Source organism: Scyliorhinus canicula, chromosome 18 (assembly GCF_902713615.1).
Source record: "Scyliorhinus canicula chromosome 18, sScyCan1.1, whole genome shotgun sequence".
Taxonomy (NCBI): domain Eukaryota; kingdom Metazoa; phylum Chordata; class Chondrichthyes; order Carcharhiniformes; family Scyliorhinidae; genus Scyliorhinus; species Scyliorhinus canicula.
In genome coordinates, this window is record NC_052163.1 from 39,483,092 (window position 1) to 39,507,400 (window position 24,309).

The 24,309-nt window shown below is 47.0% G+C and overlaps 1 protein-coding gene across 1 annotated transcript in view; it reads left to right on the plus strand.

The window, feature by feature from the left end:
- Window positions 1-24,309, plus strand: part of usp43a (ubiquitin specific peptidase 43a) — a 528,525-nt gene that overhangs the window by 419,775 nt on the left and 84,441 nt on the right. The gene's annotated exons all lie outside the window — the stretch shown is intronic.

Sequence of the window (24,309 nt, forward strand, 5' to 3'; positions counted from 1 at the left end):
TCCTTTGAGCTCTCCGGCATGCTCTGGAGAATAACTCTGACCTGCTATCCATTCACTGAGCTGACGATCAAACTTAGCAGTCCGGAACAAACCGACTGAATTTCTATCTGATGGATTTTAGACACCTTTAAAGGAAGTGGGACGTATGAGGTCTTTTTTTTTTTTTCCTACGTTCACATTGATCTTCAGACAGCTAAATCCAAACAACATTGCCATGAGTTTATTACTTCTGATCCAAACTGAGGAAAGCTGCATTTAAAGCTGGCCCAATAGGAGAGGCGTCCTGAAAATGAGGGCAGATTAATGACAGTTAATGAGCTGATTATACGCAGCTTCCCTCCTCGGTGCTGTACGTCAGGTGAATATTTCGTCTCCACGTCCATCTGCCAGCAGAGATGAAGGTGAGGTGTTCTTTCACATTGTGATGCATGGACACAAAGCAACACCGACACACAGTGCTACCTGGTCAGCAGGCACTGATGGTTTCTCACTATTTTCACCCATACTTAAAACTCGGTTTTCAAAGCATCTGCCACAGGGCGATTAGACACTGCAAATGTGTAGATTATAAATTACAAGGAGTATACTGATCCTGGCAGGAGCCTCAGGCCAGGCACCAGTGGGGGGAACGTTCCCATATTTTTTCCAGAGTGTCAGGCTCCGACTAAAAACCGGCGTGTTGCTCTCCAGCTGCACAGCCGGGTTTTTGGTCAGTATTTTCAGGTTGGGAGGGGGAAGAGAGAGAGAGAGAGAGAGATAGAGAGAGACTGAGTGGAAGGTGGTTTCGACTGTCAGTCTGATGGGGCGGGGCCTGATAGAGGCGACAAGGCCGGCTCCACACATATCAGGGCACTATCTTTAAATGGCGCGCAGATCGGAGCTGAAGTTGAATTTACCCCACCCCGCTACCCAAACACAGAGGCATCAGGGACTCTCTCCCTTTCTCCCTCATTCCCCCCCCCCCCACCACATATAATGGAAACCCCCTCCCCACAGGCCTCCCCAGAGAACCTGCTCCTGAAACTGTCCCTTGGCACAGGTTGGTCAACGTGGCAGTGCCAACCTGTGCCAAGGGGCAAAGCGGCATGTGTCATGTGTTGTTCCCCCCCCAACCCCGCAAAGGTTCCTTTCGACTTATCCACGTCACACCTTCAAATACTTGTTGTAAACCTCACCGATGTTGCTGAGGTATGAACATTCAATGAGGGGGATCATGTGACGGAGTGGCTGGGTAATGAGATGGAAATGTATGCGAAGCCACGAAAATTAGCTTCTCACATTTTGTGGGCGTGAACCTCGTGACGCCACCGGCGAGCGACGTGGAAAAATGGGAAACGTGATCTCGCCAACGAGCATCGTATTTCCCAATTCTCACCGTATTTCCCGCCCACGCCGCCGTTCTCTCCGACGGTGAGCGCGGGCTGTAAATCACCCCCAGCGGGTGACGTATTAAGAAACACACAAATGTGCTGCCAGCAGTTTTCTGTTGAATTATATTAATGGAGAGAAATTCGGGAGCAAATAGCACATTATTTTTTAATGTGTCAAACTTGGGTAGTGTTTCTTAGTATAATTTGGTAAGTGAGGGGAATTCAGTAAATATAGGGCGCGATCGAGTGGCCACACTGCACCAGAAAAGCACCTTGTGGCGCAGCGTGGCTGATAGAAGTCGGGAGACCCCGCTCCCGGGATCTGTCTCCGCTTGCAACACTTTGCGAGATCTAACGTGATCTCGCGAGACGTTGCAATGTAAATCTCACCCATTGTGGGCAGGATCACTTTTTGGCATATCTACATATTAAAGGGAGACCGCAAGTCCCCGAGGCATTGGGATCTATACCCTGCGCTGGAGAGATCTAGACCAGCCTGAGTCAGAATGTCGGGCAAGGAGGCAGCATGGCGGCACAGTGGTTAGCACTGCTGCCTCACGGCGCTGAGGTCCCATGTTCGATCCCGGCTCTGGGTCATTGTCAGTGTGGAGTTCGCACATTCCTCCCATGTTTACGTGGGTTTCGCCCCCACAACCCAAAGATGTGCAGGATAGGTGGATTGGCCACGCTAAATTGCCCCTTAATTGGAACAAATGAATTGGGCACTCTAAAAGAATGTCGGGCAAGATGGGACTGGCTGGATTATGAATGGAGTTGCAATCTGACTCTGTCACTTAATAGTAGCCCAACTAAAGGATTGGGTGAGAGTAATCGAGTCACCTGTCACCAATTGTACAACAATCCTGGGAATTTCCAGCTTTTAAAAGTAAGCAACGCATTTGTTTTTTTTTAAAAGCAGATTTAAAAACCATCTCTGTTCCTGCAGGGCGGACAGGTGACCTTACCTGTCTTCATCGCAGACCACTTTCAGCATCACCATAGTGCAAACTGCCTGAGAAATCTGTCAGGCCATTAGATGTAGCTGTAAACCTTTGATTACTGACTGTGACAGCAGAGAAAATATATTTTACCTGCTAATTCCGAGCAAGTGAGAATGCCCTGAGGTATTCGATGCTGATGAATATCGTCTTGAAGCGGCTCTACCAGCGCAGTTTGGAATTCTGTGACTAATTATTGATATTTGAATTCTGCATTCAGACTAGACCTTGCAATTCACTTTATTGTTTAGTCCACTGTGATACATTTAATCATCACACTGTATGGTTGCTCTGGGTATGTTCTGTCAGAAACGTTGTCGTCAGCTGATCTGTTCTCAAATCCCTGAATAAATCAATTGAGAAAGCGGGTTCTTTCTCTTCAAGTTGGCATGATGTAACATTGTAGACTTTGCAACCTATCCTGAATTTTACAGGTCGCTGGTGCTTAAAATGGACCAACATTTTCTTCCCTTCATTTTTCTGGCCTTCCAGATGTAGATTTGGTAAAGGTAGATTCAGATTTTACTGGTGTAAGTACCTTTAAGTTGTTTTAATTAAACATCAGATATAAAAAAAACCTGCAGTCTACCACAAGAAGGTCGTCTTGAAGGATTTTGATATTTTATCTTGCACCGAAAGAAAGTTATCTCAAGTGCTAGTGTTAGATGCAGTGTCACATCACATCTGACAACAGTTATATAGATTAATAGAATAGAACAGTACAGCACAGAACAGGCCCTTCGGCCCTCGATGTTGTGCCGAGCAATGATCACCCTACTCAAATCCACGTATCCACCCTATACCCGTAACCCAACGGTTTGTTTATTGCCCAAAGCATTTGTTTGATAGGGCTATTAAGAAGGAATTGTGAAATAAGATGAACAGGGTCTACTTATTTTGGAGGCCTAACTGGATGAAAATGTTAAATCATGGACCAGTGGTCTGACATTGCAGTGAATTAGAATGGGCTGGATCTTGCTGGAACTCGACGTCTCATAGTGTGTGTCGTTTTCCTATACCCTTCAGCTAGAGTGTAGTTAGCATCATACCTGCTGGACTTATGTATTTATGGCAGTGTGGCAAAGAGCATCTGAGAACTGAGTAAATGACAGGGCCAGCAGAATATCTCCTGCTTCCTAACATGCATCAAGCCCCGGTGCAAGTACAAAGAAAGACTGCTAGCACCCTGGGTGTTGGTCGGGGAAGGGCAAACATATGTAACGCTACATTCTGTAAATAAATCTAGTCGTAAGTTTTTTTAAAAGATTGGCATCTGATTTCAGAATGAAATAACGTATAAGCAGACAGAGAATATTTGCCGAAAGGTGAAGAGTTGAAATAAGATTTTTTTTCTTAAGACGGAAGACTGCAAACAGACTTATTTTTGTGAAACCTGGCTGAAGGCAAGTATAAAGTATCAGATTATGATTGCCCACCACTGTTCTCCAAATCCGAACCTTATGATCAGTGGAAAAGTAGAGTAGATACCTGGAAATTTAAAGGGTGACATACATACCAGAAGGCTCCTCTGAATGGAGGGATGAGACCATTACAGGGCGAATAAGAGAAAGCTAACTGTTCAAACACTGGCTAAATGTCAAAGTGATGGACAAGAAATGAGATCCACAGACTGGCAAAGGGAAGTGAAACACTGGAAAACAAGAAAACGCAGTGCCAGTTCTCGAATGGATTTGAGGATGACTCTGGCCTCAGGAAGTGACAACAGAACCTCCGACCATAGAGGGAGCAATCCTGTACCTGTTGTTCAGAGGACAAGTGGAGGCTGCAGCTTGACTGGATTATGTAACAGAACAAGAGCTTATAGAACCATCTAGGAACACGGCTGGAAGTAGAAGCCCTCGTGACCAGGAAGAATCGGCGCCTGCCAACAACTTAAAAGATAGATTTTTTAAAAAAAGGTTAGGTGAGGTTACAGGGATAGGGTGGAGGTATGGGCTTAGGTAGGGTGCTCTTTCCAAGGGCCGGTGCAGACTCGCTGGGCCAAATGGCCTCCTTCTGCGCTGTAAATTCTGTGTTTCTATGAAATAATAGAGGCAAAACAAAAAGAGTTGGATTGTTGGAAGGGATTTGATGTTTACTATGACGTGCCGGACAGGGTACAGCGAACCCTATCACACAGATGGATATGTGAACATACAAATGAGGAGCAGGCCATTTAACCTCTCAAACCTGCTCCACCATTCAATAAGCTCATGCCTGATCTGATATTAAAGTCTAATCTGCATCCTGTCTACCCCCGATAACCTATCACTCCCTTGCTTATCAAGAATCTATCCACCTCTCCCTTACAAATATCCAAACACTCTGCTTTCAGGAAGAGCGTTCCAAAGACTCTCAACCCTCTGAGAAAACAATTCACCTCATCTCCATTTTAAATAGGCAACCCCTTACTTTTAAACAGTGGCCCCTGGCTCTATGTTCTCCCACAAGAGGAAGCATCCTCTCCACATCCACCCTGTCAAGACCCCTCAGGATCTTATATATTTCAATCATGTGGCCTCTTTTTTAAACTCACACCGAATACAAGCCTAGCCTATCCAATCTTTCATCATAAGATAGCCCGCCCTTCCAGGTATTAGTCTAGTAAAGCTTCTCTGAACTGCTTTCAACGCATTTACATCTTTCCTTAAATAAGGAGAGCAAGTCTGTACACAGTACTCCAAATATGATCTCATTAGTGCTCTGTATAACTGAAGCATAATCTTCCTACATTTTTCCACATTATACTCAATGTTCCCGATCTTTGGCCACTCACTTAACCTACCTGTATCGCTTTGTAGCCTCCTTATGTCCTTTTTACAACTTGCTTTCCTACCTATCTTTGTGTCATCAGTAAATGTGACAACCAGCGCATCCCGTTGGTGGCACAGTGGCTAGCACTACTGCCTCTCAGCGGCAGGGACCCGGGTTCAATTCCGACTTCAGATGACTTTGTGTGGCGTTTGCACATTCTCCTGTGTCTGCATGGGTTTCCCCCGGTTGCTCCGGTTTCCTCCCACAGTCCAAACATGTACAGGTTAGGTAAATTGGCCATGCCAGATTGCCCCTTAGTATCCAAAAGTGAGGTGGGGATAGGGCTGGAGAGCGGGAAGAGGGAACTGTTTCGAAGGGGCGATGCAGACTTGAAAGGCTGAATGGCTTCCTTCTATGAATCCCATCATCCAAGTTATTTAAATAAATTGTAAACATAGAACATACAGTGCAGAAGGAGGCCATTTGGCCCATTGAGTCTGCACCGACCCATTTAAGCCCTCACTTCCACCCTATTCCCATAACCCAATAACCCCTCCTAACCTTTTTGGTCACTAAGGGCAATTTAGCATTGCCAATCCACCTATCCTGCACATCTTTGGACTGTGAGAGGAAACCGGAGTGCCCGGAGGAAACCCACGCAGACAAGGGGAGAACGTGCAGACTCCGCACAGACAGTGACCCAGCGGGTAATCAAACCTGGGACTCTGGCACTTTGAAGCCACAGTGCTAGCCACTTGTGCAATCATGCTGCCCCAGTTCAGGTCCCAGCACTGATTCCTATGGCGCACATCTTGCCAACTTTAAAAAGACCCATTTATGCTGACTCCCTGTTAGGCAGCCAGTCTTCTATCCATGCCAATAATGGGCTGGTTTAGCACACTGGGCTAAATAGCTGGCTTTTAAAGCAGACCAAGGCAGGCCAGCAGCACGGTTCAATTCCTGTACCAGCCTCCCCAAACAGGCGCCGGAATGTGACGACTAGGGGCTTTTCACAGTAACTTCATTTGAAGCTGACTTGTGACAATAAGCGATTTTCATGTTATCCCTACACCATGAGCTTTTATTTTCCACAATAACCTTTGATTGGGCACTTTATCAAATGCCTTCTGGAAATTTAAGTACAGTACATCCACCAATTTTCCTTTATCCACAGCATCCGTAACTTCAAAGAACTCCAAGAAGTTGGACAGTTTCCCTTTCACAAAACCATGTTGACTCTGACCCATGTTCACTCTGCCTGATTACCTGGAGCTCATCCAAGTGCCCTAATAGTTTCCAATATTTTCCCTGTGACAGATATTAGCCTAACTGGCCTGTTGTTTCCTGCTTTCTGTCTCCCTTCCTTTTTGAATAATGGAGTTACATTTGCTATCTTCAATCTCATGGGATCTTTCTGAATCTACTTTTGGAAAATTACTATCAATGTAGCAACTATCTCACTAGTCGCTTCTTTTAAGACACTAGGATGAAGTCCATCAGGATCCAAGCTCTTGTCAGCCCATAGCTCCAACAATTTACTTCCCACCACTTCCTGGTGATTGTGATGTTCCTGAGTTCCTTCTTCCCTTCCATTTCCTTCCGCCCCTTGCGTCTAACATCACAGTAGAAGACACAAAGTACATACCAAAAATAGAGGGTTAACAAATGACTAATAGGCATGAGGAACTTGTGGTAATTAATATCAGTAGCGAGGAAATAATGGAGGAATTTAAGGGATTAAAAGTCATAATCACCAGGGCCGGGATTCTCCCCTACCCAGCGGGGCGGGAGGTCCCGGCGCGATGGAGTGGCGTGAACCACTCCAGCGTCGGCCAAGCTGCTGATGTCATCCCCGCGCATGCGCAGTTAAGGGGGTCACTTCTGCCTCCGCCATGGTGAAGACTATGGATTAACGCCGGTCCCCGGCGATTCTCCGACCCGGCGGATGGGTCGGGAGAATCCTGCCCCAGGACCCTGACGGCCGACATCCTAGAGTTCTAACAGAGGTGGCTGCAGACATAGTGGATGGGTTGGTTGTGATTTTCTAAAATTCCGGCGATTCTATACTGGTCCCAGCAGATGGGACGTTAACAACTGTAACACCCACTGATCAAGAAAGGAGAGGTGGAGAAAGAGGAAATTCAGGCCAGTTAGTGCGACTTTACTAATTGGAAAATTAGGCTCAAAGTCTTAATAATGTCAGTCACCTGGTGCATTCTGTGTGGCAACACCTCAGCCAGGGTCTACTTGCCAGGAAATTCGCACTCTCTTCTCATGCAGTTATGAATTGTTTTTACTGGTATTCTCAGGAAGTGTCCCAGGGTGCAAGGTGAAAAGCTTCAACATGTCTCTTTTGTCAGCGACACTCTGTACTACCAGACAACTGTTTGTAATGAACTATGTGGAATGTCAGGCCTATGTCCAGTCTTCTGCTTCCCACACAAGACATGCTTCCCAGCGGGTAGCAATTGTGAACAGGAATCCTCAATGGATTTACCCCGGGGGAAGCAAAGTCGATTTGTGCTGAATCCCGTGTCCTCCTTGCTGAGATCAGGTAATGCAGGAGAGATCAGTGAAAGAACCCAGTGCTTGGCCAGTTCTTGTGAATTTACTCATAAATCCTCCAATCTGTGTCAATTTTTAAGTACTTTGCTTCACATGCAAATTACAAATGTTACTGCCTATTTATTTAATATTTCTGCACGAGTAGAGTCTCTGAAGTGAGCGTTTGCATCAGTTGCTTACCGTGCTTGTTATAGAGTCATCGCAAGCATCCTCCTGTTTTAATATATACACAGACATCAGCGCTGATGACATTAAGTATGCTGTAAAATACTTCACAATTGGAAGAGTAACTGCAAATGGAAATATCTTTGGAATAATAGAGCAATGCTGAAATCGCAGATACAAGTAGTATCTTCAAATTATTTTGTTTCCACCATCTTTAGTGGATGTGGTTTGGGATTTGGATGCGTGCTCCATGCACTGCGTGCCTTGTCATTTAGAGCAAACAAACAACATCCTACCGTTGGGTTCGGAAGGAGTCGAAGACTTGGCAAACCTTTGGCTACTGGTTTCTTGTTGAATTTTATGGTCATGGGACATCTACTGTAGCCAAGTGTTAAAAGTTTTCCAGAATCAAGCTGCAATGAGAGTGCAGTTGTAATTGTCTATGTAAAATAGTAATAAAATGTTACGGCCTTTACTCAATAGATATTGTTTTCTAACTGGGAGGCATCTGACAAGCTCTGTTCTAGTTCAGCAGAGTACGCCACTACCTCCTATGGTTGATGCAGTTTGCATAATTATACAATATTTTACAGTAGCATAGCTGTGAAAACATTTGCATTTGCCTGCAGAATACCATGTTGCTTTAATCTTACTGTCAGCTGCACATGTTTATTCAGGACTGGAAGCACAGAAAGAATGACTGTGAGGTTGCTCTAACTGTGCCACATTGCAGTACATTTGCAATGAGACCTTATTTTGTTATTCGTTTGTTAAATGATACTTTCAGAGCTGTCGTACGAAGTCATTAGAGTGGTAAGATGTGGCTATTTTTATTCCATTACCTGTTTTCTCCCACCGACCCGTTACTTAAATAATAATGAAAAACCCACCTCGAGGGAAAATTCTGTCTTGTCTATTTTTCAGAGTGGTGAATGAATTAATAATTGCGCCAGCCCCCTACTTTGAATAATTTAAATACTTGGGGAATTGATTCTTTAGCATTTTGAACTCCTTAAAGATACGTTGGTATTGCACCTCTAACAATGTCATTTTTTGGTGACACAGTAAGGCACGGGCAGAATCTTCCGTTCCAGAGTCGAAGTTCAGTGACAGGAGTGGAAGTTGGAGTGATTAACATTGTGCAGCGGGATAGGTGACCGCACGTGATCTTGCGCATTCAGCTGATTAATTATGCATCTGCGCTTGGCATAATGAATCTCCAGGTGGGGATGGCAGGAAATGGCCCTCCCCGCCATTGCCTCACAGTGTCGAAGGTCCTAGGGCCATATTTAAATGGCACTCGAACAGCCATTCACTCACTGCAGGCCAAAAGCTCCAGATTACTCCTCCAGGCTGTCACAAACAGCACATGGCCCCACTGTTCAGCGAAGGTTCCTTGGAAACCCCTCGCTGAAGACTCTCCTCCAGGTCTTCTAGGAAAGGCGGGAGGTGCTGCCCTCCCACCTGACCACGGTGGCCTGGGCAAAGGTTGCCATGGCGATTAGCGCACCTGGTTCCCAGCACAGAGGTGCCCATCATTGCTGGAAGATGAATGACCGATCTGCAGCGCTCCGCCAGTGTGTGTGCACCGTGTGACTGCAGACTGACACTCATCAGATAGCCTACATGGGCGAGTGCACAGCGATGTCCCACACGAGTTTGGGTTGCAGCATTAACCCAGCAGATGGGATAGCTGTACTGAATGTGTGTCAGCCACTTCATGCTCTCAACCTTATATCATTTGCAGGACATCCTGCTTCTGGATCACTTACCAGGGAGGGCTCAGCAGCTGCCACAGGCAGGCTTGCTTCTGACCTGACCATTGGCAGGGCAATCAATTCTCCTGCCTTTCTGCAGGATGACCAGCGTGAGGGCTCACACAGGTGGAATTTTAGACCGTCGAGCCCACACCCACTTTGCGGAGCTGGTGGGAGAGGAGCAGGACTGTGCCTGTGCTGCCAGTGAGGGTGCCTCTGGCCTGCAGTTGTCAGCTGCGCCCACTGTGTGATTAGTTTATTTAATTAAGGAGCTTGCTCAGTCAGTCGCTACGTCTTTCTTTTCTCTGTTCCCGGTGTCAGAACAAAATGGGGGAGGCCAACAACCTGGACCAGCGCCAGCCACGTTGCCAACCCCACCTCCGGGGAGGATGCCTCATAATCTGATGTGTTATATATGTTGGATTAACGCGGACTGCAACTCGATGCAGTGTCACTTGAAAACAGGCTTCCAACGCTATAGATGGTTCAATACTGCTTTATTGAACTTCCCGAGTAATGTACACAGTTCGCTGTGGGTCGACACTCTGTTAATCTAAGCTTGCTAACCTTGGTCTGGCTTGCCCAGACTTGCTCTGTGCCATGTGTAGTAGGTGCTGACTGTACATTGCACCCTGACTGTTGCTACAGCTATCACCAGTACAAAGAGGCCGAGCTTTCCTGCCTTGTGTGTTTTGTACTGGTAATGCACCCTGTCGTGTCCTGCCTGGTGATTGGTTGTTCTGTATTCTGTGTGGTGATTGGTTCCTGTGTGTGTCCATCACTGCCTGTCTGTATCTCATTATGAACATGAGTGCATATTATAACATAATCCTCAGACAATGAACTGTCACGGTGTTCACCCGCACCCTCCACCAACCTAGATAAATGCAACTCGGTGGGCACAAGTTCTAGATTAGGCTCGGGGTGACAATCTGGTAAGCACTTCACTGACAGGGGTCCACAGCTGGGAGAGGAAGTGACAGCCCTGGTCTCTGACACTTGGAGGACTCCTGGACCCCTTCCTCAGCCCTGACCAGGTGTCTCTGAACTCTGCCCTGAGACACCTGTTGGAGATGTAGGGACAGGTAGGGAAACATCAGGCAGCGATGCCAGAGGTCAGATGCTGATTGGACCGAAGGCTGGAGATGACCGTCCACGTATGTCTTGGCTCTGGCACGCAAGTGCTTGGCTGCCTCCATGGAATGGGTGACGGTTGCCTTGGAGACCGAGCTACATCAGAATGCTGATGGATATGCACTCGGACCTGTACGCCATTGCTCTCGGCATTGGTACAGTGCAGCTGTGGCAGGGGAGAGGGCAGGGGAATGGGGTCACTCTTCTGCTCGAGGAGTCAGCGAGGAGCCATTGGGCACCCACGGGAAGAAGAGGCGCCAGCCAGTCATCCCCGGCTCTTCATCCCCCTCAGCCTTGGGCTTTCTGAGGAGACCTGTCAAGTTCTCACAGTCAGCCGGTCATGGCAGTCAGCAGACTGCCTCTACATCAGCTGTGGATATCGGGGATGCACCTAGATGCAGTGCTCGGCGAAGAAAGATTAAGACGTGTGGGTGGGTGGATGCCACATGTACTCGAGGGGAGTCCATTCTGTTATGTGAGTGGCAAGGAATACTGTAGGTGCAGTTTTAGAGACTGAATCTCTACACTGTCGTCTTAATAATTCTCTTTTCATAGGCAGTCCCTCGGAGTCGAAGACAGCTTTCTTCCACACTAAAATTGAGTACTCAGGTGACTGAAGAGTCGAATCTGTGACCAAGAGAGTCACAGGTGGGGGCAGACGGTGGTTGGAGGAGTGGGCGGTAGAGGTGTCCGAGGATGGTAGCTAGAAGAGAGGGTGGGTGAGATGCCCGCGTTGTGAGGTGCTCCTTTCATCATCAACACCTGGCTTCAGCCTGATCTCGGCCATGAAACCCAAGGTGTTCTTTCCCGAATGCTTTTATTCCACGTTGGGCAGTCTTGGGCCAGAGATTCCTAGATGTCGATGGGGACGTTGCACTTTACAAGGAGGCTTTGAAGCATTTCCTCTGTCCTGACGCTCGCTTGCCGTGTCGAAGCTCCGAGTCGAGCGATTGTTTTGGGAGTCTTGTGTCAGGCATGGGGATGATGGGGCCCGCTCCGTGGAGCTGATTGAGCATGGTCAGTGCTTTGATGCTGGGGATGTTGGCCTGAGCGAGAACACTGACACTGGTGCTCTGATCCTGCCAATGGCTTTGCAAGATCTTGCGGAGACAGCGCTGGTGGTACTTCTCCAGTTTTGAGGTGCCTGCTTTAGATAGTCCATATCTCTGGGCCAATTAGGCGGCAGTCACTGCTGCCCTATGGACCATGACCTTGGTGCCGGGTCGGAGGTCCTGGTCTTCAAACACTCTCTTCCTCAGGCAACCGAAGGATGCGCTGCCACACTGATGGTGATGTTGAACCTTATCGTTGATGTCTGCCCTTGTTCACTGCAGGCTCCCCAGATAAGGAAAGTTGTCCACATGTCCAAGGGCTCGTCATGGATTTTAATAACCGGGGGGGGGGTCACTGCTGTATGGCGCGGGCAGGTTGATACGCTGATATGAGCATTGTCTGCATGTCACTGACAGAGGATCTGGACTGTAGGTGGTGGAAGTTGAAGAGTAGAAACCCAGAGGCTGCTCTGCTCAGATATGTTTAGAGGAAGCTTTGGTGGGCACGTCCAATCATTAACCATTTTCCTTGGTGATTTGTCATTCTGAGATCGCATGCAGGTGAAGGGAGGAAATGCGAATGCGACGAGCAAATTAGTCTTTTTTTTAAATAATTTTTATTGAGAAATTTTGATTTTATACAATATTGACGCACCTTAGTAAAATACCGAAAATAACAATAATATTAACAATCATATACATTCGCCCCATCCCCATGAACAATCCAGCATTTTAACAACAACGCATATTAACACACTATAAAGTTACAGAATAAACACTACAATGATGCACCCACCACAGCCCCCCCCCCCCCCCCCCCCCCCCCCCCCCCGGTTGCTGCTGCTATTGACCCAGTTACCTATCTCTGAGCCAGGAAGTCCAAAAAAGGCTGCCATCGTTTATAGAACCCTTGTATTGATCCTCTCAGGGCAAATTTGACCTTTTCCAATTTTATAAATCCCGCCATGTCACTGATCCAGGTCTCCACACTTGGGGGCCTTGCATCCTTCCATTGTAACAGAATCCTTCGACGGGCTACTAGGGACGCAAAGGCCAGGACACCGGCCTCTTTCGCCTCCTACACTCCCGGCTCTACCGCAACTCCAAAAATCGCGAGTCCCCACCCTGGTTTGACCCTGGATCCAACCACCCTCGACACCGTCCCCGCCACCCCCTTCCAGAATTCTTCCAGTGCTGGGCATGCCCAGAACATATGGGCGTGGTTCGCAGGACTCCCCGAACATCTGGTGCACCTGTCCTCACCCCCGAAGAACCTACTCATCCTAGTCCCGGACATGTGGGCCCGGTGCAGCACCTTAAATTGGATGAGACTAAGCCTCGCACATGAGGAGGAAGAGTTGACTCTCTCCAAGGCATCCGCCCAAGTCCCGTCCTCTATCTACTCCCCGAGTTCCTCCTCCCATTTAGCCTTCAGCTCCTCCACTGACGACTCCTCCACCTCCTGCATTACCTTATAGATGTCAGACACCTTCCCCTCTCCTACCCACACCCCCGAAAGCACTCTGTCCATCGCCCCCTGCGAGGGCAGCAAAGGGAATCCCTCTACCTGTCGCCTAGCAAACGCCTTTACCTGCAGGTATCTGACCATGTTCCCCTGGGGAAGGCCAAATTTATCTTCCAGTTCCCCAGGCCCGCAAACCTCCCGCCAATAAACAGGTCCCTCAATTTGCTGATGCCCGCCCTTTGCCACCCCCTGAATCCCCCATCCGTGTTCCCCGGGATGAACCGATGGTTGCCACCCAGTGGAGCCTCCATCGATCCCCCTGTTTCCCCCCGATGCCGTCTCCATTGTTCCCAGATTCTTAGGGTCGCCGCCACCACCGGGCTCGTGGTAAACCTCTTAGGGGAGAGCGGCAACGGTGCCGTTACCATGGCACCCAGGCTCGTACCTCTACATGACGCCATCTCCATTCTTTTCCACGCCGCCCCTCCCCCCTCCATCACACATTTACGCACCATTGACACATTGGCTGCCCAATAGTACCCCAGAAGGTTGGGCAGTGCCAGCCCACCTCCATCCCTTCCTCGCTCCAGGAACACCCTCCTCACTGTCGGAGTCCCATGTGCCCACACAAAACTCAGAATACTGCTAGTCACTCTCCTAAAGAAGGCCCTGGGGATAAATATGGGCAGGCACTGAAAAAGGAACAAGAACCTCGGAAGCACTGTCATTTTGACGGACTGCACCCTCCCCGCCAACGACAATGGCAGCATGTCCCACCTCCTGAACGCCTCCTCCATCTGATCTACCAGCCTGGTAAAGTTATGCTTGTGGAGAGTCCCCCAGTCCCTGACCACTTGCACCCCCAGGTACCTAAAGCTCTCCCCTGCCCGCCTAAGCGGGAGCCTACCAATTCCTTCCTCCTGGTCTCCAGGGTGCACCACAAACACCTCGCTCTTGCCTAAGTTTAATTTATAACCTGAGAAGGTCCCAAACTCGGCTAGTAACTCCATCACTCCCGGCATCCCTCCCACCGGGTCCGCCACATACAGTAACAGGTCGTCGGCATACAACGACACCCTATGTTCCTCTCCACCTCGCACCAAGCCTCTCCACCTCTCTGAATCTCTCAATGCCATCGTCAGCGGCTCGATTGCCAGTGCAAACAACAAGGGGGACAAGGGGCAAACCTGCCTGGTCCCTCGGTAAAGCCGGAAGTACTCCGACCTCCTCCTATTCGTAGCCACGCACGCCATCGGGGCCTCATATAACAGCCTTACCCATCTAATGAACCCTTCACCAAATCCAAACCTCCCCAACACCTCCCATAGGTACCCCCACTCCACTCTATCGAAGGCCTTCTCCGCATCCAGTGCCACCACTATCTCTGCCTCCCCCTCAATCGCCGGCATCATAATGACATTCAGCAATCTCCGCACATTCGTGTTCAGCTGCCTTCCCTTCACAAAACCTGTCTGGTCCTCGTGCACAACCCCTGGCACACAGTCCTCTATCCTGGTGGCCAGGATTTTGAGCAAATTAGTCTTGACTGCAAGAGGGATTTGAATGTAGTTCTTGAGGTGTGTGTACAGCTGACTGAAATCTTTGTCAGGCATCATATGGAAAATTATTTGGTCTGCTGGTCTCCTATTCAAGGGAGTACAGCTCCCAATAAAGGGTTTGTGACCAAAGTGCATCAGACCTCATTGAAGGGCTGGGATTTAGTGCATGAGGATAGAGAAGTAGAATGGTCATATGTGTGCTGGATTATGCCAAGGTTTGTGAGGTTATCTATGTGAAACATCACCTCGAAAAGGCCTCTGCACGATCCAGGCAGTTTACCTTGGCTGCGATAGCAACAATCACAGATCAGTCTCACACCAACACTAAGGCCATCCATGACTGAGACTGGCGGCTGGCGATAGGAGGATCTGGAGTGGTTGCTACTCAATGACCCAAAGTGCAGAGGAGGCATTCTGAGTGAGTGGGTTCCAAAGTTAAATGGAAACTCTTTAGCATGACAAAGATGTCAAGAGGTATGGGTTTACTGTGGTAGAGTGATGATCCTTGTAACAGGAACATGATCTTCTCTGATCAATCTTCATGGGGGTGCAAACTCAAGGAACTATATGGTGTTCTCATTTTACTCCTTCCTGTGGACCCACCTATCTGGTTCAACCCGAAAGAGCTCTCTTCCTGGTCTCTCTGCCTTTGAAAGTAAGTGTGAAGGTGGCATAAATACAATCCTGCCGAAATTAGATTAAACATTGCTTCCGAGTTACCATGCACATGAGCTTTGTGAGGAGATGGGTAAACTGACGATTGTAATTACAGGCGTCCAAGGTCCCGGGAGAATGGAGTGCTGTACAGGTTTCAATGCATGCATTTAGCACCAGAGCTCTACATATTAGCATTGTTTGGCACATGTAAAGGAACAGACCACCAGCAGGGCAGATACTAACGAGCGTAATTTAATTCAGCTCTCCTAAATCAAGATCCATCAGAGAAAAATATAATGTGGTCGGGTTAATGCTCACTGTTGCAGTGGACACTGCTCGCCAGCATCCTGACCTCCTTGATTCCTCACTCCCTCTTGCTGATCAGGCAGTCTGTCACTCCTCCTGGCTCCATGCCAATCTGCTCCTCATCTGAATAAGAGCCAACAGGGTTACCTGGAGCCTGCATCATCTAGGCCTCAGTGGATCTGTGAACACATTGAAGTCATAAATTTTGAGAGCATGTTCTTTATAGGTTTGTCTTAACCTCAGAGGCTTACCCTCGTCCCTTTCCACCCCTCGCCTGTCATCCATGCCCATTATCTGTTCCCCTTGCTCCCTTCTACCCTTAGTCTGTCTCCCATGTCCAGTCTTACTTCACGCTACTCACCCTTCACCCTTCACCTTCCTCTTGTGTCCAGCCTCGCTTCATCCTCCCTCCCCTTCCCTTGACTCCCATTTCCAGCCTTCTCGCAGCTTTTGCTAGCAGTACACGATAGAGTAAATTTCTGGCCAGTCCCCAAGAAGACAAAAGCGGTGGCTACTGACCTCAAAGTCATGGAAGAAGTGAAGCTTGGCAGGTGCACTGATATACAGTCGTAAAATTTAACGTTCTAATATCTGACTGGCGCGGAGGTCAATTTGGAGGGGAAAGCTTAATTCCGGGAAAGATGGTCTTTCAATAAATAGGCATGCTTTCCAACATTGTTCATCAGAAAGCTTGACCCTCCTTTAAGCTGCCCTTAACGTCTGAAGAACATAATTCCTACAGTTGATGTCGACATCAGGAAATTGATCTTTGACCTCCCTCCAAATTGAGTCCTCCTGTCCGCCCCGTCCCCGGCTGCTGGTGGGACCGGAAGATTCCGGCCTCAAAGTCAAACAGTGATTATGGAAAGTAGTGAAATGAAAGCCTCCGTAGTCCCCAAGGACCATCGGCTGCTCTCTCCTTTTGAGAGAGATCATTAACCCGAGAGTTGCCACACGTCAGGTGAGGGGGCAATGCTGAGAAGGTGAGGTCTTCATGAATAACCTCCACCCATATGGGAATGGAACCCGCACTGTTGACGTCGCTCAGCATCTCCAGCTAACTGACCCCCAAAGTAGTGCAGTGCATGTCAATCCGTGTGTAAGTTTGCAGAAGACGATCAATCGATGATATAAGTTGGCAAATTTCTGCCAGCTTAAAAATTCTAAACAAAAGCCGCCTTTAATTACTGCAACTCCAAACCCTGCACGTTCCATTGTTTGAAAAGCAGAATTCTGTGGGATGCTGGAAAACTGAATTAAATTACATTCTATTGTTTGTCTCCTCTCTATGGGCGGGATTTTCAGGTTGCACCCACCCCAGGGCTGGAGGTTCCCACCCGAGGTCAATGGTCCGTCAAATTGTCCGTCCCACCAGCGACAATTCCCGTGGCAGGGATGACTGGAAGATTTATCCCGATGTTTCACCAGCGGAAAGGCTGGAGAAATTGCTTGGGAAGGAAGGGTAGACCCTGGCCTTTCGATCCTGAACACTGGGTTCACATCTTGCCCAGAGTGGTGGGATTAATGTCTTGTTTGTCTGCTGGCTGATTCATGAATGGTCAAAATGCCACACAAAAAAACCATGGCTAATTGACCTTACATTAATAATTTTGTTCAATGAATCCACAAGATGGTTGGTATGGAAACATGATGAGGTAGGTTGCTCTCTTTTGATCTTAGGACTGAGGTAAGTTGCAAATGTAGAGTACATCGACCTAGAAATGCTATCTCGCTGATAAGACAACAGGCACAAAAATGTTTACGATATAAGTTATCTGGCTCATGTCGGTTCATGCCCGAGTTTCCTTTACTGGTAGATATACGTTGCATCAGCGAGACTGAGATGAAAGTCTGCAGTTTGAATTCTAGCCAGGCATAACCTTGTTTAAGCTGCCTGTACAAATCTGAATTTTGTTGCCAAGGAAGTGAACTACCATGTGTGCACAGAGCTCCATTTTATCATTTTTGGCTCCAGATACGTGTCTCGCACTCAGTCACTGAAAACCATTTTCATAAATATCTCCTTTTGAGCAAGAGTGCAGTTTCATCTGCACAATACTTCTTAATGTAACATTACTAACAAGCAAGCAAAAAGAACAACCTCCTTATCAGAATTAACTCACTGAATTGACACAATCCCTTCATTCATTTCCTTGTCTTCAGAAGGATGAACACTCCATCAACCCCTGTAGGTTAGACTAAGAACTGCGGCTCGTGACTTGTAACAATTGAACAATAGCAGGAATCATATAATCAGAGACTCCCTACAGTCAGAAGGAGGCCATTCTGCCCATCTGCCTGCACCGACCCTCTGAAAGAGCCCTCCACCCAAGCTTACTTCCCCGCCCTATCCCAGTAACGCTTAATCTAACCTACACATCTTTTTTTGAACATTAAGGGGGCAATTTCACATGGCCAAGCCATCTAACCTGCACCCCTTTGGACTGTGGGAGGAACCCAGAGCACCCGGAGGAAACCCACGCTGACATGGGGAGGACGTGAAAACTCCACACAAACAGCGGCCCAAGGCTGGAATTGAACCCGGGTCCCTGGCGCTGTGAGGCAGCAGTGCTAACCACTGTGCCTCCCATAATGAGTACAGCAGTTTTCACTTAATTACAGATTAGCTTTTTTTAAATTGTACCTCTTCGAGAACAAAACAAAACCTGTCATATTCTGTTGACTCTCTTAACAACGTTAGATCTGGCCCAAACGCCATCACGTAGCTATGAGGTTTGTTCAGCCAATGTAAACTCTGCTTTGGTGAGCTGATACTAGTTGAGATGGGGGCATACTGCCTGACATAGACCACTCATGACCTTTGAACTTCAGATGTTCCACACACAGAATAAAAAGGTGACTTCTCCAGATGGAACAAAGCATATCGATATCCACCTTGTCATAATATACACACCAGTATATCATGGTGCAGACACACACTGATTGACACACAGCAAGACCAATCAACACACAACACCGCAGCCAATCACCAGTTAGAGCACACTCACTATAAAGACAGACTAGTTTTCCCGCTCATTCGGGATGCAGCCTCTAAGAAGGACAGAGCTCACAGCTTGTAGCACAGATCTTTACCATGTGCTGAGAGTGTAGACTGGTTAGGATAGGCATAGGTCTTCAGTTTAATCTAACATAGTGTCGACCCACAGTGAAAGTATGTTCAACAGTTTCTAGCTTAATAAAATAGTGTTGTAATATTTCAAGTGTTGGTAGCCTGTATGTGTTACTGCTGAGGTAAATGCAGTCTCCACAGATCCAGAGTACCCAACACATCACACCTGATGAATTTTTTTGAACTCCACTTTGCAGATACACATTTGCTGTTTCAGCATTGCTGCTCTTTCACTGATTTTCACAGTGTTGCAGCTGTCAGGGCGGTTCCCGGGCTGAACCTCCACCACTCGTCCAAGCATGTTGGAAAAGACAACAGCTCCATCCTAAATGAGCCATGTAATGGCCACCTTTCTTTCACCGTCCATGATTTCTCAAGCCTTCCCAGAGCAGGAAATGATTCTTGTCTGATTCTTCCCCAAATCAGAAATAACAGAAAACAGTCAGCCAAGAGATCAAAATCTGAAAGAAGCTCAAATCATTTGTGATGGGACATAGGAAGAGGAGTAGGTCATTTACCCTGTAGCCAGTTCCACCCACCATTCGGTGAACATAAAAATTAGGAGCAGGAGTAGGCCATCCGGCCCCTCGAGCCTGCTCCGCCATTCAATGAGATCATGGCTGATCTTTTATGAACTCGGATCCACTTTCCAGCCCGAACACCACAACTCTTAATCCCTTTATTCTTCAAAAAACTATCGACCTTTATCTTAAAAACATTTAATGAAGGAGCCTCTACTGCTTCACTGGGCAAGGAATTCCATAGATTCACAACCCTTTGGGTGAAGAAGTTCCTCCTAAACTCAGTCCTAAATCTACTTCCCCTTATTTTGAGGCTATGTCCCCTAGTTCTGCTGTCACCCACCAGTGGAAACAGTCTGCCCGCATCTATCCTATCTATTCCCTTCATAATTTTATATGTTTCTATAAGATCCCCCCTCATCCTTCTAAATTCCAACGAGTACAGTCCCAGTCTACTCAACCTCTCCTCGTAATCCAACCACTTCACCTCTGAGATTAATCGCGTGAATCTCCTCTGCACACCCTCCAGAGCCAGTACGTCCTTTCTCAGGTAAGGAGACCAAAACTGAACACACTACTCCAGGTGTGGCCTCACTAACACCTTATACAATTGCAACATAACCTCCCTAGTCTTAAACTCCATCCCTCTAGCAATGAAGGACAAAATTCCATTTGCCGCCTTAATCACCTGTTGCACCTGTAAACCAACTTTTTGCGATTCATGCACTAGCACACCCAGGTCTCTCTGCACAGCAGCATGTTTTAATATTTTGCCATTTAAATAATATTCCCTTTTGCTGTTATTCCTACCAAAATGGATGACCTCACATTTGTCAACATTGTATTCCATCTGCTAGACCCTAGTCTATTCACTTAACCTATCCAAATCCTTCTGCAGACTTCCAGTATCCTCTGCACTTTTTGCTTTACCACTCATCTTAGTGGTGTCTGCAAACCTGGACACATTGCCCTTGGTCCCCAACTCCAAATCATCTATGTAAATTGTGAACAATTGTGGGCCCAACACCACTAGCTACTGATAGCCAACCAGAGAAACACCCATTAATCCCCACTCTTTGCTTTCTATTAATTAACCAATCCTCTAACTATGCTACTACTTTACCCTTAATGCCATGCATCTTTATCCTATGCAGCAACCTTTTGTGTGGCACCTTGTCAAAGGCTTTCTGGAAATCCAGATATACCACATCCATTGGCTCCCCGTTATCTACCGCACTGGTAATGTCCTCAAAAACCTCCACTAAATTAGTTAGGCATGACCTGCCCTTTTATGAACCCATGCTGCGTCTATCCAATGGGACAATTTCCATCCAGATACCTCGCTATTTCTTCCTTGATGATAGATTCCAGCATCTTTCCTACTACCGAAGTTAAGCTCACTGGCCTTTAATTACCCACTTTCTGCCTACCTCCTTTTTTAAACAGTAGTGTCACATTTGCTAATTTCCAATCCGCCGGGACCACCCCAGAGTCTAGTGAATTTTGGTAAATTATCACTAGTGCATTTGCAATTTCCCTAACCATCTCTTTTAGCACTCTGAGATGCATTCCATCAGGGCCAGGAGACTTGTCTACCGTTAGCCCCATTAGCTTGCCCATCGTAACTCCTTAATGATAACAATCATCTCAAGGTCCTCACCTGTCATAGTCTCATTTCTATCAGTCACTGGTATGTTATTTGTGGCTTCCACTGTGAAGACCGACCCAAAAAGCTTGTTCAGTTTCTCAGCCATTTCCTCATCTCCCATTATTAAATCTCCTTTCTCATCCTCTAAAGGACCAATGTTTACCTTAGCCACTTTTTTGTTTTATATATTTGTAGAAACTTTTAGTATCTGTTTTTATATTCTGAGCAAGTTTACTCTCATACTCTATCTTACTCTTCTTTATAGCTTTTTTAGTAGCTTTCTGTTTCCCCCTATAGGTTTCTCAGTCCTGTAGTCTCCCACTAATCTTTGCCAATTTGTATGCTTTTTCCTTCAATTTGATACTCTCCCTTATTTCCTTCGATATCCACGGTCGATTTTCCCTCTTTCAACCGTCCTTCCTTTTCGTTAGTATAAACCTTTGCTGAGCACTGTGAAAAATTGCTTGGAAGGTTCTCCACTGTTCCTCAACTGTTTTACCATAAAGTCTTTGCTCCCAGTCTACCTTAGCTAGTTCTTCTCTCATCCAATTGTAATCTCCTTTGTTTAAGCACAAAACACTAGTGTTTGATTTTACCTTCTCACCCTCCATCGGTATTTTAAATTCCAACATACTGTGATCGCTCCTTCCGAGAGGATCCCTAACTATGAGATTATTAATCAATCCTGTCTCATTACACAGGACCAGATCTAGGACCGCTTGTTCCCTCATAGGTTCCATTACATACTGTTCTAGGAAACTATCATGGATACATTCTATAAACTCCTCCTCAAGGCAGCCTTGACCGACCTAGTTAAACCAATCGACATGTATATTAAAATCTCCCATGATAACTGCTGTACCATTTCTACATGCATCAGTTATTTCTTTGTTTATTGCCTGCCCCACCATAACGTTACTATTTGGTGGCCTATAGACTACTCCTATTAGTGACTTTTTCGCCTTACTATTCCTGATTTCCACCCAAATGGATTCAACCTTATCCTCCGTAGCACCAATGTCATCCCTTACTATTGCCCGGATGTCATCCTTAAATAACAGAGCTACACCACCTCTCTTACCATCCACTCTGTCCTTCCGAATAGTTTGATACCCTCGGATATTTAAATCCCAGTCATGACCATCCTTTAACTTTGTTTCAGTAATGGCCACTAAATCATATTCATTCACGATGATTTGCACCATCAACTCATTTACCTTATTCCGAATGCTACGAGCATTCAGGTAAAGTACACTTATGTTGGCTTTTATACCTCTGTTTTGAATCTTAATACCTTGATCAGTAACCTTTCCTAATTTATATGTCCTCTTTACTTTTCTCCTAATTTTCCTTGTCGTTGAACCCATATCTTCATGTAACAACTTGCCTCGTCGCTTACAATTTATGTTTTTACTTCCAGTTTTATTCCTTTTGGTATTACTGGGCCTATTCACTGAGCTCCCCTCAGTCACTGTACCTTGTACTGCCGCCCTTTTTGATTTTTGACTATGTCTTCTCTGCCTTACACTTTCCCCATTACTGCCTTTTGTTTCTGTCCCTGTTTTACTACCTTCCGACTTCCCGCATTGGTTCCCGTCCCCCTGCCACATTACTGAGATCATGGCTGATCTGTGACTTAACTTGCAATACCCCATCCACGAATAAGTTTTGGTTATTCGGAATCTATCGGATTTAAAATGGCCGCGTTTGGTGATCCTTCAACTGCAGAGGATGTAATTCCTGCACAGAAGGAGCTGGTTTAGCACACTGGGCTAAATCACTGGCTTTGAAAGGCAGGCCAGTAGCATGGTTCAATTCCCGTACCAGCCTCCCCGAACAGGCGCCGGAATGTGGCGACTAGGGGCTTTTCACAGTAACTTCATTTGAAGCCTACTCGTGACAATAAGCGATTTTCATTTCATATTGGTCTGCCTGGGATATCCAAGCCAGCAACCAAAGAATTCCGATTATTAAAATCGAAACGCTGAAACAGATGAATGGAATTTTCTCAGGATTAGAGTACTATGTGAGCCGCAGTAGAAATAATCCACATGGCAATCAGAAAGCACTGCTTGCTTGGTTGCATTTAACTCTGCATTATAGTAAATCCTCGCATAACCTTGGAGTTGAATTCCCGAAAACAGCAATTGTTTTGGTTTGAAATATTTTTGATTAGGGTTTTTCGAATTTCATTGTGAACCTTACATGACTGAAACACGTATATACACTCAATTATTATTAAATTATTATTTATTCCGTGACTTCCCGAAGACGGCCACTAGTGGGCACTGCTTCACCCTGACTCCCACAAGCCTGGACAATAGATTTACAATAATTTACACACATTGAGGTTCAGGCAGTATTTCGCCAGCAATCTGTCTCTTGCAGTTATCTTCTCTTCTGCCTGTCCTGGGTTCTTCTTGGGTGCATTTGTCCCCAAAGTCCCCACCCCCACCTCCCCTCCTTTCTCTTCCTTATTCTGTGACTTGTCCGGTATGCCCCACCCCGCCCTCCGCCTCCCTCCTTTATTGGGTGCTGGCTGTGAACAGGTCTTGAAAGAAGTTGGTGAATGGCTTCCACATCCTGCGAAAGCCTTCTTCCAACCCACGGCTGGCGAACTTTATCTACTCCAGCCTGGGAAATTCTGGTCGGGTAGCCAGTCTGCAGCCTGATCGCCAGCCATGCAGGAGTCTCCAGTGGGCGATCAGGGAGGCAAAGGTTAGGGCATCCGCTCACCTCCCCATGAAGAGCACTGGCTGCTCTGATATCCCAAAGACCTCCACGAGTGGGCACGGCTCCACCCTCACTCCCACAACCCTTTACGTGGCTTCAAAGAAGGATGTCCAGTATCCAACAAGTCTGGGGCAAGACCAGAACATGTGGGTGTGGTTGGCCAGGCCTCCCTGGCACCGTTCACATATGTCCTTTAGGATCTTCACATCAAAAAATAAATCGAATGTTATACCGTTGAAGTTGAAACACAATGGCCGGGATTCTCCGAAAATGGGGCTGAGTCCCCACGGCAGCCGGAAAACGGGCGCGTATCACTCCAGACTTTTTTCAAAAAGTCCGGAGTGATTCACCCATTTCAAGAGGGACAGCAGGGCCCCCCCCCACTGCTGCGGATACGGGGCCCTACACTTCCGGCTGCGGGTCCGCGCATGCATGCGGCAGCCGTTTTCACTCCGGCTCCCGCGCAACATGGCGGAGCCACACAGCGGGCCAGCG